Raw genomic sequence first — 16298 nt, 5'->3', positions numbered from 1 at the left:
GGTGTATACATTTTAAGTAAATTAGCGTCCTTAAATTTCGAAATATTGAAATTTCAAGCATATCTGAAATTTACCGTTATATGAAAAGCGGCCTCAATTTTAGTCCGATTTCAACAATTTTCAACGGTTTGCTTTTATGTGGCAAGCACAATAACCATACCGAGCTTGGTACAAATTGCTAGAACGGTTAGCGAGATACATATATGTGATCACAAGTGGGCGGTGCTAAGCCCATTTTCCAAAATTTTGTCATAAACGTATTTCTTGGTAAAGAATTGTTGCAATCATCAATTTTGAATAAATTAGCTTCAATATTTACTGATTTATCGAAGATTTTGTATTCCTCGAAATTACCGTTATATGGGATGTGGGCGTGGTTATTGTCCGATTTTAGAAATTTTCGGCCAGTTGGTATGCTGTACCAGGACCAACAACTGTGCCAAGTTTGGAAGAAATTGGTGCAGCGGTTACCAAGATATACACATGTAACCATAAGTGGGCGTGGCTACGCCCATTTGCCAAAATTTTGTAATATTCTTATTTCTCGTCTAAAACTCATTGCAAATATCAATTTTGAGTGAATTATCTTCAGTAGTTACTAAAATATCGCTGTTTTCGTTTTTCTGAAAATTACCGTTATATGGGAGGTAGGCGTGGTTATTGTCAGATTTTTTAAATTTTCAGCCATTTAGTATGCCGTACTAAGGCCAACAACTGTGCCAAGTTTGGAAGAAATTGGTGCAGCGGTTGCCAAGATATACACATGTAACCATAAGTGGGCGTGGCTACGCCCATTTTCCAAAAATTTATAATATTCATGTTTTCAGTCTGAAACTCATTGTAAGTATCAATTTTGAGTGAATTATCTTCAGTAGTTACTAAAATATCGCAGTTTTCGTATTTCTTAAAATTACCGTTATATGGGAGGTAGGCGTGGTTATTATCCGATTTCGCCCATTTTCAATACCATCCGTCCCACGCCCAAAAGAAGATCACGTACCAAGTTTCGTTAAGATATCTCAATTTTTACTCGAGTTATCGTGTGCACAGACGGACGGACGGACGGACGGACGGACGGACAGACAGTCACCGCTTAATCGATTTCTCTTTTCATTCTGATCATTTATGTATACATTTGTCTATATCTATCTCGATTCGTTTTGCCTGTTACAAACAACCGTTATGTGAACAAAGTTATAATACCCTTGTGCACAAGTGCGCTCGGGTATAAAAAGATTAATTTGATATTTGGTTTTCATTATTCAGCGGAGTGTAATCGATTAGTTAATCAAATTGGTGGCTCTAATATTTACTTATGTTTGCAATTATTTAAATAGGATTTCATTAGATTCTAAAAAAATATTATAAACCTTTATAGAAACTCATAAGACTATTTTTTAAACTAATTAAAAAAAAAAGTTTAAGCTATATAATGTCAGAGGAATATACGTTGGTTATAGATGTTCAGGGATTCTATTTTAATAGGAAATTTATTGCTAAAGAAGTCAGCATATCAACATATGATTCATATATAACAACGTTTCTTATTCAACCTCCTTTTGAAGAATCTAAGTTGACGATACGGGATAAAACAACTAATAACTGGTTATATCATAATCATCATGGATTAAAATGGGAAGATGGTGATTCGACTTTAATGGCTGTTATTGAATATATCCATTCATTAATGAAAAGATAAAATTATATATTCTATGCTAAGGGATTGGAGAAAATCAGACGGATTCAACGTTTATTCGGATGCGATATTATTTTATCTAATTTAGATGATTTAAATTGTCCAAATTTAAAGAATTTATATATTAAAAATATAAATATAAATACTTGTAAATATCATGAAAGTTCTATGATATGTGTTGAAAAAAATGTAATAATATTAAGAAAATTTATTTCTTCACTAAATATCTAATAATAAATAAAAATAAATAAGTAATTATAAAACCTTATTTTATTTCAAATTAATTTTTTTTGTTCTCATCATCAACATCAGCAGACCTTTCCATTCATATGTGAAAGATGAAAAGATTTCGTATTATTTTTGAATTTGTTAGACATTCGGTGACTCTTTTGAATTTAATAAATTTGTCTTTCAATGAATATAAACGCGAAAAACAAGTATCCTAATCTTTTTTTGAAACGATGTATTATTAATATCTCCTGCTTTCTATAACAAAATATGAGTTTTCATAAGAAGTATGCTTAACAACTTTTCTCACTAAGTCAGCAGTATATGAATGAATGAATAATGCTAGATGAATAAAACATTTAAATATACACATACTTTTATAAGCATTTTTTTTTTGTATATGTTTATGTGGGATTCGTTATCGTCCACTTGGCGTTACTATACTTATTAGGCAAACAATGATGATGAAATCAAGATCAAGGCAATTTATAATATTAGCATTTGATTTGAATCATATAATGAAATTTAAATAGGATAATAAAAAATAAATATATTCTTTGACAGCAACATTGAGTTTAAGATTATTTCCACATTTTAGTTGAATCATATAATGAAGTATAAAATAGATTACTAAAATATATGTATATTTAAATATGTTCTTTATCACACGGTGGGCAGGAAGCGAAGATAGGTTGCACAAAAATGTCGGCAAAATCTGAAAGCAGGGTTGTATTTGTTGATATCTTAAGGTTAAGAATCCGCTTACATTGAAATCCTAGCTGCTCCTGTTTTAAAGATATCCACATTTTATATACTTCTGATAGGATATATTTGCAAAAGAGGAAGGCGTACTTCTCGATAATTAGAGCATATTTATACGAAAAGAAATCTCATACAAATCTGTTCCTCTTTTTTAGCTCACTAAATCGGAGCAAATCAATGTGAAACATTTTAATTTTTTCCTACCGAAAGAATAATTGATCGAGATTTATTGGGCGCTACCGGTATACAACTTAGATACAACACCACAATTACATTTTTCTGTAGCGTGAACTTTCTCATTACAAACACTTTCAATATCGCAATATATGTATGTATGTATACAATATTGTATGCTATATAATACGGTAGTAATTTTTTATTAAAGGTTTGTTGCAAGCAAGTCGCACTGCGCTTGTGCAAGAAATAAAAATGCTCTAACTTAGGCCAACGGTACTCCTCATAATAAGTAAATAAATTGAAAGCTTGTATGAGATTTATTTTGGTATTTATGTACTCTTCTGTCAGGAAATAATGACTATTGTACATCCAGAACCCAAATGCGATCATAAAGAAAATCGCATGAAAGTATGCGCTTTGTGTGTAGGGCTGCCAGACGTCCCGGTTTTCCCGGACATGTCCCGGTTTTAGACTATTTGTCCCGGTGTCCCGGTCCAACCTCAAAATGTCCCGGGTTTCATTTAAGTGTCCCGGTTTTCGATTTGATTGCACAAATTTTGCTTAAAAATGACTACGCTGAGAGAAAAAAACGCGTTGTAATATTAAGAAAAATTTTATGAATTTACTGGGGGAAATAACGCATAGTAAACATGAATATTTTTTATTTGATTTCGCTTTAAAATGTTCGTACTTAAAAACAATACTTTCATACCACGCACACGTGGTGTTGAATCAAACTGAACATTTGAATGCACATTTACATGTCTGGCTGTAGCTGAGTGCACGAAGATGCCGTACAAAATTATTGGCTCGGAGACACTTTCATCTGATCACAATTTCTAATCAGATCTTTTAGAAAAATGTTTAAAATGTAGCTTTTGAGCCAATTAGTAAAGTGCAAGTCTGAAGTTACCAGAAAATCGTTGATTTTTTGCAATTATTTATTTTTTGCTGACAGTGTCTTCCACATACAAAAAAATGTCGAACATAGTTTGTATGGAAGAAACTCTCCGTAAAAACAATACCAAATATATTGCCTCGTTCAAAGCCATGAGCAAAATCGTGAATACATGGTTTTCAGCAAAACAAGCGGATCTTAGTAGATTGATAAAAATCTTAACGAACTCCGCACAGCTTTGAAAAGTACTGGAATTTCTCAAACTGTCAAAATCCATTTTATCCTTAAACATTTAAAGCAATCTATTTCATTCTTGAATAACGATGGTTTAGGATTATGGTCCGAGCAGGCCGGGAAGTCAGTTCATAGGGAATTTATTAAATTCTGGGATAGATTCAAAATAAATATGATGGATAAACCAAATTTGTGAGTCGCCTGAAGAAAACTGTAATGACATTTTCATTCCAGCATATATAAAAACTTAACTAAATAATAAAATATTTAAATACTAAAATGTGTGACTATATTATATGGTAAGCCAACCAAAAAAATAAAAGGAAACAAAAAACAAATATAAAAAAATAAAGCAAGAAAAAAATATAAAAAAATAAAACAAAAAAAGAACAAAGAGGTGCAAAGTAAGTTGCCTCTACGTGGTGCGCCTTGGAAACGATTGAAACCGGCTAAAAACTTACATAAACTTATATTTTCACATACTATATATACACACTTTTACTCACACATACATTGTTGAATATTTAATGCACAAGGATGTTTTTCTCTTTCGCAAAAGTCGGTCCTATCATAACTATGTAAAATGTGGATATCTTTAAAACAGGAGCAGCTAGGATTTCAATTCAAAGGGATTCTTAACCTAAAAATATCAACAAATACAACCCTGCTTTCAGTTTTTGTCGACATTTTTATGCAACCAATCTTTGCTTCCTGCCCACCGTCATCAACAGTTTACCTCAATGCTTTTTATATAGTTATGAAATATGTATAAATAAGCTAATACTGTACATTAGAAATTATTACTTTGTTTAAAGATACTTATAAAACACATCATGCCTGGAATCAATCGAATCCTCAATAGCGAGCATCATGGAGAGTACAACTTCGATTTCGAATTGGAGATGTTGTGCTTTGAAGACATGAAAAACCCTTATATATGTATGTATTGAAGATGAAGATGAGGGTCCCCGGTTACAGGTTTTGGGCATCCCAGTCAGAGTAGCCCATACTTTTTTTTAACAAAAAATGGGATGAAGAGGATGACAATGGAAAGTTCCTAACCGTTTGTGGCGGTGAAATTGAAGAGTACATAATGGAGCAACATCAAAACCAACATGAATATGAAAGAAGGGGTTTAGATATGAAGACTAAATTAAAGTATTATAGTAGAACAAATAGGGAAGCGATGTATGATGTAGAAGTTTATTCTAAATCATATAACAATATTGTATTTGAATATAAATTAACTGTTGAATTGGTATTTAGAAATTTAAAATTTAATTATATAGAACTATAGATTTATTAAAAAAACTTCAGCGTTTATTTTAATATAATATTATTTTATATGAGAGTTATTTATGAAAATAGGCTTATTCTTAAATCGTTAGTCGTTGGAAAAGGTTTTAGAAATAATATAATTAATAAGCTTCCTATTGAACTTCATTTGCCTAGTTATCAATTTTGTGAACCTGGAACGAATCTACGGAAACTTTTAGTAAGAGGAGATCGAGGGATTAATCTATTAGACACTGCTTGTAGAGAACATGATATATCATATTTATATAATGAAGATTTAGATAACCGACATATTGCTGATAAAAAATTAATTGAGAATGCTTGGGAAAGAGTTAAACCGAAGGATAGCAACTTAATGGGAAAATAAATGCTTGGTTAGTTACAAATATAATGAAGACAAAAACGAAATTCGGTATGGGGAACATTTATAGTAAAACTAAGAAAGTGGGAGGAAAAACTGGTTATCATCTCTTCAAACATGCTTTAAAAAGTGCTAAACAAAATTTAAAGAAAAGTGATAACTTAAAAGATGCAATTAAAATTTTACGAAAGGTAGTAAATAATATTTTTAGAGGAAAAAAATCTATAATAAAAGCACCACGTGTAATACCATTACCTAAATCTGGAGGATTTCTCCCATTAGCGCCTTTATTCGTAGCATTAGGAGCACTTGGAAGTCTATCTGGCGGTACAGCAGGAATTATTAAAACAATCAATACTATAAAAACTGGAAAGGAGCAGTTATTGGAGGCGAAACGTCATAATAATACAATGGAAGCTATTTCAATGGGAAAAGGAATGTTTTTAAAGCTTTATAAAAAGGGATTCGGATTATATTTAAAACCATACCAAAAAAACTCTTAATAAAGCTACACAGAAACCTCTTACTGATGTAGACTTAAAGAAGTATTCAAAATTTATTTCAAATTTTAGAGGGGTATTTATGTGTGATAAGTTACCACGTAAACCATTTAAGAGAGAAAGTGGAATAATAAATTTGGATAGTTCAAAGGGTCCGGGAACGCATTGGGTAGCTTACTGGAAAAACGATAATGAGATTGATTACTTCGATAGCTTTGGAAACTTACACCCTCCTAAGCAAATAATAAAGTATTTAGGAAAAAACATTAACTATAACTATAATCAACAGCAAAGCTATAATTCATATAATTGTGGACATTTATGCTTAAAATTCTTATTATCAAAATAAATAAGTAATTATAAAACTTTCTTTTATTTCATATTAAATTTTATTTGTTCTCATCATCAACATCAACAGGCCTTTCCATTCATATACACATATGTACATATTAAATACTTAGCAATCAACTATGTACACATTATTAACACACTTTTCTAGGGGTGGAGCATCTATATATGTATATACATATGTACGTATGTACGTTTGTATATATTTCTGACTGCATACCAACACAATTTACTAATTTTCGACATATAAACCACCTGGTATCGGATTTCTCAGATTTCCATCAGCGGTACACCCTGTGATCGATTCCGGTTCTGAATGGTATCGGATTTCTCGGATTTCCATCAGCGGAACACCCTGTGATCGGTTCCGGTTCCGGACTCAGACTTGTCACCAGCGACATCTTGCGGCTTTTATCTGGGTTCTGAACTTGGATTACGATCGGCGACATCTTTTGGCGGAGCAGCAAAGCTTGCGGTAGAGCACCAGCAAACCGTATAGCGGTTCTGCACCGGAGCAACAGCAAACCAGCAGCAGCGCTGCTGCTCCGGCTCCAGAACCGGCATAAATATACTACTCGCATGGCATGCTTCGATGTAGAAGAAAAAAGCAGAACAGTTTTTGGCACCTTCGATACCAGAAGCAACAACAAAATACAGGCAAATATTGTTTTTGCTCAAATGCTCTAAACCTGTTTGATAGGCCTTGAATTAAACAAAAAATGTGATATAACTCATATGAAGAAAGTAATATTCACAAAATATTTTTACTTATGAAAAGTCTAACAAAATATAGGAAAAGCATTGTCTTTAAAAACTGCTCCGCATATTGGACAAAGCGCTTTTGTATGAATTTTTTCTGCATGCTTTTTAATATGTTAAAAACATTGCTGGAAAACCTTAAAATGTTTGCATGGAACCATGTCGCAATAAACAGATGAAGTAATAAAACGGCTTTCTCGCTTTATTTTCTGACATTCGGCTGCCTTATAGTCACATTTTATAGGCAAATTTTCATATAAAGCAGTGACACCTGGTAAATTCCACTATGGGCGGGATGCATGCAATAACACCATACGCAATAATTCCCATTACTTGGACATTAAAAAGCAGTTTCAGAAGTGAACTAGTGGCTTTTTATCAGTTTTCCTTTTTCTAGACGGTTATAATGCCACCAGTACATAATTGCGAAAGGAGGGGAGGGGCGGGGGACGCGAGCGCGACGTCGAACTCGGCGCGGGGTGGCGCGCGAACGCGGACCGCCGCGACGCCGGGCACTTTCAAAATTGTATACTTACAAATCCGTCCATTTAACTTGTTCATGTACTACTTTTTGTCAAATGTAACTGGGTGACTACCTACATATGTGCACTATTTTGCTTTATTATTCAAATTGTTAAGTATAAAAGTTGGTCTTATTGCTCAACGAGAAATGAAATAAAGCAAATTTGTGTTATTTCACATTCAATTGCGAAATAACACAAATTTTCGTTATTGCAGTTTGTGTTATTTCACCCCCCCTTGCTATATATTACAGCTGCAGCGCCATCCTTGGGTCCCTTTTCTGCAAAACCATTGCTTATCATGAAATGTATACGCATTATGAATTTCAACCAGGTTGTATTTTCCAAATATCTCGACTACAGCGCCACCCAGAGTTACAGCTGGAAAACTATCGATAGTGTTCTCACTGGATAGTTTCGATAGTTTAAGTTTTGCATCATCGATGGTATCGATAGTCTAGTTTCGTTTTCAATAGGTAATTAACTTCAAAGTTGCACTCGTAAATGAACTTTTTTCACTTAATTTCCATACTGACATTCACATGTATCTAAACGAAAAAGCCTTTGCACCACTAAATTAAAAATTAGAATGTCAGTGGCACCAAATGAGTTTTCTAGAAGTTGGTCTATAAAGTGCTATCCGCACACACCAGTCACGACACTTCCCAGTTCTGTCACTTCCGACGATTATTAGCCAAAAAAATAATGTTACTTAAAAATTAAATGGCACAATTCACACTGAGCCGGCGCCGTCACGAATCAGTTCCGTCATTCTCGCGACCGTCAAGTCAGGAGTCAAGTTTAGATTTTTGCCCAACGATATTTTCGTTTTACTTTATAATTTATCTAATAAAAAGTACATGGATATAAGAACTATATATCGTTACCTTAATTCACACTTATTTCGAAACTGCATTTTTCACAGATTTTGGTAGGATGCGAGCTGTTTGTGGTGTTGCCAGAAACCGAAGTCATCCTTGGCTCTCGTACGTTAAAAGACGCACAATTTTTTTACAATTTCACAACTTAGAATACGGCAAGGTTTATATGTTCCAACTGTTTAGCCAATATGATGATGTTGGACGCCAAGCAAGCATTTTTTTTTTTTGAAATTTGAGAATCAGGAAAATAATAAACAAAATGCTGACAGGGAATATAAAAAAATATTAGAGAAACGTAGTACGGCACATTTTTTGCATCGGATTTCATAGAAATTATCACGAAGAAAATATTACGAGGTAAAAACCTTCTCTAACTTCGTCGGCCATGATTTTATTTCTGGCATTTGTCCGCATTTTATCTACCAGACAATTTTTGTTGCAACAAATTTATTGCCGGCAATATCGTATCGATTTGTTATTACCAGTCGCTCTAAAATGTCCGCCGCAGGCAACTCGCCTGGGCGAGTCGTTTTCTTATTACCTGAATGATTCGTTTTATTATTGCTACAGGCGATATTTGAATAATAATTTCTTGCAACAATTTTATTGTTTTTTAATGCTTCATTTGTTTTTGAACACAAACTTCTAATTTGTAAACGAAACTAACTATTTTCGTCGCTATGGAGCTTCCTATTTTTTCAACCCTTTGAAAAATCATGTTTACGCGAAGTTCATCAGTTTGAAATTTTTGAAAACATATTCCTAAAATGACTTAAAAAAATAAATGTTGCCGATTTCTCACTATGGCAATAAATCGGCGAGTCGCCAATTTGTTGCCATTGACGATTGTTGCCTATTTCTTATGTTATGCATGCTGGGTAAAATCACATAAAATTTAAAATAAAAAAATCAAATTGTTCAGAACTTTCGTTGTTTGATATTGAAAATGAGAAAGTGTGTGTGGGTTACAGTTTTGAATTTTAAAAGTATATTATCATTAATCCCGAAACGTCGCAAAAAATTGCGACATTGCCATAATATTTGAGCTGGCAATCATTGCAAACTCAAAGTCGCGAAACACATGATATTTTATTGTTTTCGAATACTTCAAGAAAAAGTACATCAGTTAAGGCTGCTTCGAAATATACATAATTGTAAAAACTTTTCTTTTCCACTTAAGCGCGGCATTTCCCTAATAATACCTGCGTAATTACATGTAAAAAGAACATTTTTAGATGCACTTTAACATGTCATCAAAATAAGAAAAAGTTAAAACATCCGCGTTTTAATAAAAAAACCGTGACTTCCAAAAGATTTTTTTAAATAAATAAATTCGTGTCTTTTTTTCTCACAAATAACACTATATTGATGTAGCGTTTATGAATTTCCAAAAAGTGTGTTTTTTCAACCACTCTAGTATATATATATATTTTCTATAGACTAGATGCGAAAATAGCGTTTAAATTTTCTGGGCTTGGGATACGTTTAATATTTTAGTGTTTTCTAAGAAATTTTTTTAAAATATTTTGAATCAACTTGTTTTCTTTATTTCTTTTCTTCAATAACAGAGCTATTTGCTTCCTTTTTGGTTGTTATTGTTTCCGACAGGGTGGGTGTATGATGTATTATGGAACGAATTTCCGTCATCCCTTGTCAAATTTGGTTTGGAGACAAACCGGTTTCGGTGCTGTGCCATCTTCAGTGTCATTTTTCGTTCTGCATAATTTTTGTTGGTTGCTCGTATTTATACTCCTTGTTAACTACCTCTTTCTTTTGTTAGGTACGCCTTTTTAGTTTTGCAGTGTTTGCAGAACGAAAAAGGACACTGAAGATGACACAACGCCGAAACCGGTTTGTCTCCAAACCAAATTTGACAAGGGATGACGGAAATTCGTTCCATAATACAACAGAGCTATTTGCCCCTATCTTGCCCGCTAACGTTTACGTCGCCAAGAATAATAGAGTTACTCAAAGACTTTTACATCCCGTTAAAACGTCTGTACTGAACATTCATCCACTTCACACTTCCACTCGAACAATTGGTGAAGCAATTGGATCGTATATACTTTGCATTATGTTGACTTTGCATTATGTCGACTTTGGCACCTTCTCGCGGTTTTCGCTGGCAATTAAGTTGCCAAAAAGCACAGAGCGATTCATATTAGGTATACGCGTAGAGGATTTGCGTTACGGTTGCGGTTGAGTACGGACGTGCTCTTTGTTTGCTCCACAAAAAATCATATTTATCGTGTTGCTAATAATACTTAACCATCGAAAGACACACTAACTATTATTGCAGTTTTGTGTCGTCGCGAACTGCCCTCAGCAGTATAACAAGTCAAGCCGTGATCGCGGAAAATACCTAAACAAACAATACGACATTGTCTGTATAAAAATTATTAAATTATTGTTTACATACAAAACGGTAGTTAAGTGAGGGATGAGTGTCGAGGGCGCTCCCCTAAAGGAGCGCAGGCGCTCAATGCAAAGCGAAAGCAAAAGAAATGCGTATTTGACGATTACTACATACAACCCAAAAGCAAAAGCAGCAACAACAACGCTATATAAAACTCTTATACTGCTAATACACCATCACAAACAGCAGATGCAGCCAAACAAAGGGTATCTTGCTGCTCTCCAGCAGGGATCAATGCGGACAACAACGCAGCTGCCGACACTAACACTTCGACGGCAACAACCATAGAAGAAGAAAAACAAGCAAAAAATGCTACTGTTCAGACTGGGTTAGATCGCTACATATTAATAAAGCAAAAGCGCACACCCGGAAAAAATGGAAAACAAAGCCCAAAAAATAAAAACTTCCGGTACTTCTACATCGGCGGAGAATAATCGTTTTGGTATTCTAGATGATATGAATAATGATTCTAACCAACAGGTAGTTAAAAAATATAAGCCTCCACCTATTTATTTACGAGAACAATGTTCTAATGCTCTGGTAGACTAGTAGGGAAGAATAATTTTCATGTAGGTCCTATTAAAAAGGGTAATATACACAAGGTGAAAATACAGACTAAAAACGAAGATATTTTTGGTAAAATTACCAATGAGTTTGATAAGTGTAAGAAATCTTATTACACCTATCAACTTAAAAGCATAAAAGGCATCGAGTCCAGTGTGAACTCACAAGAGATAGAAAATGCTCTTAGGGAAGAAGGTTTTAAAGTGCGAAATGTTTTCAACATCTAAAATAAAGAAAACATCCCTCAACCGATGTTCGAGGGTAAGTGCATCAAATATATCAATTGCGATATCCTCTACAACGTAAAATCTCCGTAAAAGAACCCAATAAGCGTAGAGGCCCTGTTCAATGTCATAACTGCCAGGAATTTGGTCACATACGTCGCTACTGCACCTTACCTGGTGTCTGTGTTATCTGTGGGGATCTACACAATTCTAAAGAATGTGTGAAACCAAAAATAGACCCAAAATCTAAAAAGTGCAGTAACTGCGGTGAAAATCACACAGCTAACTATAGAGGTTGTCCAGTTTATATCTCAATGAAAGAGAAAACAATTTCCAAAAATATTCCTATTAGGCAAAACCCCACGCCAGAACCCGCTAAGCAAATGTCTGCGCCAATGACTGTTAATAACTTTACTTCATATGCACAAATGCTCAAAAATACTCCTCCGACATAACCTCTTTTTGGTAGTAACCTAGAAGCTACTATAAACAACTTTATGAAAGTTATGCAGGAGCAAATGATGGCAATGCAGAGCATGGTACCAGATTTGATTAAAAATCCAAATCTATTACTTCAAGCCATTTTAACTAAACCATGAATCTCAAAATTTGTTTTTGGATAGCGAACGGGGTAACCCAGCAAAAAACGAACTAGAAATTTTCCTAGAACGCTTTTATATAGACGTCTTGCTTGTATCTGAAACCCACCTTAGGCAATTTAATAACTTTCAATTTAATGGGTACAAATTCTATGATACTAAGCATCCACAAGGTAAAGCCCGAGGTGGAACAGATATTCTCATTCGTAACAGAATAAAGCACTATGAATTAGAATCGCAAAGTGATGAGTTCATTCACAACACTGCAATACACATTGATGACCACTTGGGTGACCTTACTGTATCTGCTATATACTGCCCCCTCGTCATAACCTAACAGAAAAAAAATTTAATGACTTTTTCCTAAAGTTTGGCAGTAAGTTTATTGTACCAGGAGATTACAATGCCAATCACACATTCTGGGGATCTAGATTCATTACACCAAAGGGTAGAAATCTATATAAAGTAATCCAGAACAGAGGATTTGACGTCTTGTCTACTGGTCAGTCAACGTATTGGCCATCTGAGCCCCAAAAAATACCCGATCTTAGTGGCTTTGGTGTAACAAAGGGTAATTCGCGACACCGAGCTAATACTGAAGCCTTATTCGATCTCTCTTCAGATCATTTACCCTGCCTCATAACATTATCAATGTTTATTAAATATGAAGAAAAACAAAAAAATCTTGCAAATAAGCACACAAACTGGTTAAAATACAAAAAGTATGTCAGTTCGCACATTGACCCGCAAATTCCTTTTCGGACCACGAATGATATCGACAGGGCAGCTGAACATCTCACTGATATAATAGTTAAGGCCGCTGAAATTGCAACACCAGATCCTTCCATTAAACATCGCAGTTCTTACTGCCCTGGCCTGCACACCCCAAACATTCTTAACTTAATAGGTAAAAAGCGCAAATTAAGAAGGGAATGGCAAAGAATTCGCTCTCCGAAGCTTAAGCAGGCGCTGAATGCGTGTACAAAGGAATTACGTGTTTTTTTGCAGGTGGAAAAAGAAAGAAGTACGCAGTCGATCCTTCAGTCCTTGTCTGCTTTGAAACAGACTGACTACTCCCTTTGGCGAACACTGAAGCACGCGAAGCGGCCCGTTCTTCGAGCAGCATCATTACGTACTCAGAGCGGAAGCTGGGCGAGGAATGATGAGGATAAAGCAAGAGCTTTCGCCTGTCATCTTTCACAAGTCTGTATACCCAATGAAGGCTCTCATCCTTCCAATATTCCAATACCCCCGCAGTGGCCTTACCACAAATCCGCTTCGGGTTAAAAAGAAAGATTTAATAAAACCATTTTTAATGATATTCAGAAAAATAAAGCGCCTGGTTACGATAGAATTACAGGGGAAATGAGAAAGGAGCTTCCGCAAACTGCCGCACATTTTTTGTTACATTTTTTAATAACATGCTTAAGTTGGGGCACTTCCCCGACTTATGGAAACTTTCGGAAATAATTATGGTGGCAAAGATCCGACGGTAGTAAGTCCATATCGACCGATTAGCTTGATTTCTGTATTTTCCAAAATATTTGAAAAACTTCTATTGAAAAAAATACAATCTTCACTAACAAGTAAGCAAATAATACCACCACATCAGTTTGGTTTTCGTGAAAAACATGGCACTGTACAACAAGTTCATAGAATTGTTTCTTATATTAGAAAAGCCTTCGAAGGGAAGCAATACTGCACCGGTGTATTTTTGGACATCTCTCAAGCTTTTGACAAAGTCTGGCATGATGGCCTTATAAACAAACTAAAGGTTTCACTCCCTGCAAATACGTATGCAATTTTGGAAAGCGTTCTGCTGGGGAGAAACTTCAGAGTCAAGCAGAATTCTTTTAGAACGGAAAGTCACCCTATATATGCAGGTGTCCCTCAAGGTAGTGTTCTAGGACCCATATTGTACGTAATATATACTCGTGATTTGCCAATTGATGATAGTCTAACCATTTCGACGTTTGCTGATGACACAGCTATCCTAAGCAATAGTTCAGACCCTAAAGAGGCTTCTTACAAGCTGCTAGAATATTTGAAAAAGTTAGAACTATGGGTAGGTTCTTGGAGGATAAAAGTTAACGAAAGCAAGTGTGTTCACACAACATTTACTTTGAAGAAAGATACTTGCCCACCACTAAAAATAAACAGGAAGGCTATATCACAAAAAGCTAATGTCAAATACCTTGGGACGACACTAGATAGAAGACTCACCTGGAAAAAGCATATAGAAAACAAAATTTCTCAAGCGAAACTAAAACAAGCAAGCCTTCAATGGGTTATAGGACACAAATCTAAATTAAGCCTAGATGACAAGATGTTGCTTGTTAATATGGTGATTAAACCATGTTGGGCATATGGAATCGGGATTTGGGACACAGCGTGCAATTCCATTTTAAACAGACTTCAAAGACTGCAGTCAAAAGTTTTACGCGCCATATGCGGAGCACCGTGGTACATAAAAAATACGTATATCCACAAAGATCTTAATGTAAATACGGTGCATGAGCACACAAGAGGGCTAAGCATCAGTTACTCAGCACGGTTAATGAACCATCCAAATTGACTAGCGCGAGATCTTCTTAGCCCGAGATATGCAAGAAGACTAAAAAGAAAGAATTTCCCCGATATTATCAAATTATGCGCAATATAATAAATTTCGATATCCGCAATATGTCTATTTCGGCACTGGAACTCGTCCTTTCAGACTGACTACCCAACACCAGTGTACTTAAATATAGAGAAGCGAAGGCGCGGCGTGGAAACTAGTCCTTTCTACCCGCCCAGGCAGTGCGGCTCTGGAACTCGTACTTTCAGACCGCCTGCCCAGCACGATATCCAGCGATCCTGTTGCTCGGATTCTTGTCCATTCCGACAGCCGCAACAGCTGTAGTAAATACATCCATACATAAAAATAAAAAATTTCTAAGTATTGCCGCAGAAATTTTAAATTTAATAGTAGTTTGTAAGATTTGAAAACTTATTGATAGTTTCGAAAGAAAGATTCAATAAATAAATACATATTATACAAAAAAAAAAAACCTAGAGGAAAAAATTTCGGAGCAAAATATAACTCGGTTTCGGGTTTCGATACGACTACTCTTTTTTCGATAACTACTCAGTACTTAGTTCAAAAGTATCGATGCAAAAATTAATAATTATTTATGGAACGAAAAGTAACGAGTATGTACTTGTATTTACTCGTATCGTTTTATCCCTAATCGGACCAATGTCGTAGTTGCAAGCTCAAAGAAGATTGTGCACGCTTGGCAGAGATTTCACAGGTGGAAATAAGACCATCGGCGAAGCTCGTGACATCGAAAGGGATTAGTATTCCTTACGACATCAAAGCGCTACTATTTTTGGCCTATGTGTGAGGAGGATTTTGCTCTTTAGTCGTTTAAATTTTTTTTTACTTTACATACCGTTTCTTCTTTTAATGCTATTTTTGCATTGGCTAGTTCTCATATAAAAATTTAGAAGTACCGTTAATTTCTTCATGATGCAATGGTCGGATCTAAACCAAAAAACCAGAAAAAGAATTATCGAAATCGGTTAATGTGGTCCAAAGTTATGCGGTAACATACATACAAAAAATATTCCGATGAATTGATAACCACCTCCTGTTTTTGAAGTCGGTTAAAAAGTGTAAAATTAATGAGGTAAATTATTATAAATTCTAAATTTATTATAAATTCTAAAAATTCGTTTAACATTTCTAATAAAATGTATATTAAAAAATCTCAAGCCCTTCCTAAATTATGCTCTGCGTACGCCCATGGGTGGTGCTACTAAAGCAAGGCGCATTGTGCTGATTACACTTGT

Source organism: Rhagoletis pomonella, unplaced genomic scaffold (assembly GCF_013731165.1).
Source record: "Rhagoletis pomonella isolate Grant_MI unplaced genomic scaffold, Rhpom_1.0 Rhpom_scaffold_00003, whole genome shotgun sequence".
Classification (NCBI taxonomy): domain Eukaryota; kingdom Metazoa; phylum Arthropoda; class Insecta; order Diptera; family Tephritidae; genus Rhagoletis; species Rhagoletis pomonella.
Note: the sequence above shows the minus strand (reverse complement) of the source record.